Source organism: Lipotes vexillifer, unplaced genomic scaffold (genome assembly GCF_000442215.2).
Source record: "Lipotes vexillifer unplaced genomic scaffold, Lipotes_vexillifer_v1.1 scaffold268, whole genome shotgun sequence".
In the NCBI taxonomy this organism is placed as follows: Eukaryota; Metazoa; Chordata; class Mammalia; order Artiodactyla; family Lipotidae; genus Lipotes; species Lipotes vexillifer.
Genome location: NW_006796561.1, coordinates 984,239 through 985,903, shown reverse-complemented (window position 1 = coordinate 985,903; position 1,665 = coordinate 984,239).

Here is a 1,665-nt window from a genome sequence, read left to right as displayed (position 1 = left end):
GGGTTTCCTGGGCCCACAATCACTTAAGGTTAAGTTTCATGAGCCCCCAGCAATCACCTAAGATAGAGTCCATGGCCCACCACATCCATCTAGTTAGACTTTGGGCCACAATCACCTACTTCAGGGTTTCCTGGGCCCCTGCAATAACCTAACGTACAATTTTTCTGGACCCCTGCCATCACTAAAATAGAATTATTGGCCCCTACAGCAAATTAAGTATGTTTTCCTAAGCACCCACAGTCATTTAAGGTACAGTCTCTCAGAGCCCCACCACCACCTAAAGTAGAGATTCCTGGGCACCCCACAATCACTTATGGTAGGTTTCCTAGGGCACCCACAATCACCTAAGGTACAATTAGCTAAGGTAGGGTTTCCTGGGACCATAATCACGAAAAGTAGAGTTTGCCGGGCCCTCACAATCACCTATCTAGAGTTACCTAACCTCACAATCATCTAGATAGATTCCCAGCCCTCTACAATCACCTAAATTAGGGATTCCTGGGCCCACAATCACCTACAGTGAGAGTTCCCTGGGCCCTCACTATCACCTAAGCTAAAAGTTCCTACCACAAAACGGGCTCAGAGTTGGACGGAGCCAGCACACCAGTTAATCTCGATTAGTAGCTCTCAACTCCAGGTGCACATAGAAGCACTGGGGGGAGCTTTACATCAATGCTCAGGGCCTCTCCCACCTCCCCCCAAAATTCTGACGTAGTTTGTCTACATGCCAACTACAGCATTCCCAAGTGATTCTAATCAGCAGCCAGAATTAGATGAGATCTAGACCTTCATCATTAACTATTACTTAACCCCCAAGATTCACCAAACGTTGAAAGAAAACTCCAACTGCACAGCAGAGGTAACAAACATGGCAGAAAGAATATTTCCAAGGGAGCAGGAACCGTAAAGAAGAAACCAGAATACAACATTAATGCCTCAACTTGGAAGCCATATAAAAATCTTCCTGGGATAAACTTCTTGGAAATTAAAAATATTACTGAAATGAATTTGCTGGGCATTGCTTCCACTAATTTTTGCAATTTTTACATAAAATTCACCATTTTAACCACTGTAAAGTATACAATTCAGTGTATTTACAATGTTATGCAACCATCACTATTATCCAATTCCAGACATTTCCATCTCCTCAAAAAGAAACCCCACATCCGTTAGGCAGTCATTCCCAATTCTCCCTCCCCCAGCCCCTGGCAACTAGTAGTCTACTTTCTATCTCTGGATTTGCCTACTCTGCACATTTCATATAAATGGAATTATACAACAGGTGGCTTTTAGAGTCTGACTTCTTTCATTCAGCCTGACATTTTCAAGGTTTATCCATGTTGTAGCATGTATCCATACTTCATTCCTGTTTATGGCTAATACCCCATTGTATGGGTATACTACACTTTATCCATTCATCTGTTGATGGACATTTGGGTTGTTTGCAGTTCTTGGATATTATTGAATAATGCTGCTATGAAGATTCTTTTGCAAGGTGTTTGTGTGGACATATATTTTCAAGGTATATTCCTAGGTGTGGAATTACTGGGTCATACGGTAGTTCTACATTTAATACTTTGAGGAACTGCCAAACTGTTTTCCAAAGCAATCGTACTATTTAACATTACAATCAGCAGTATAGGAGAGTTTTAACTCTTCAGCTTT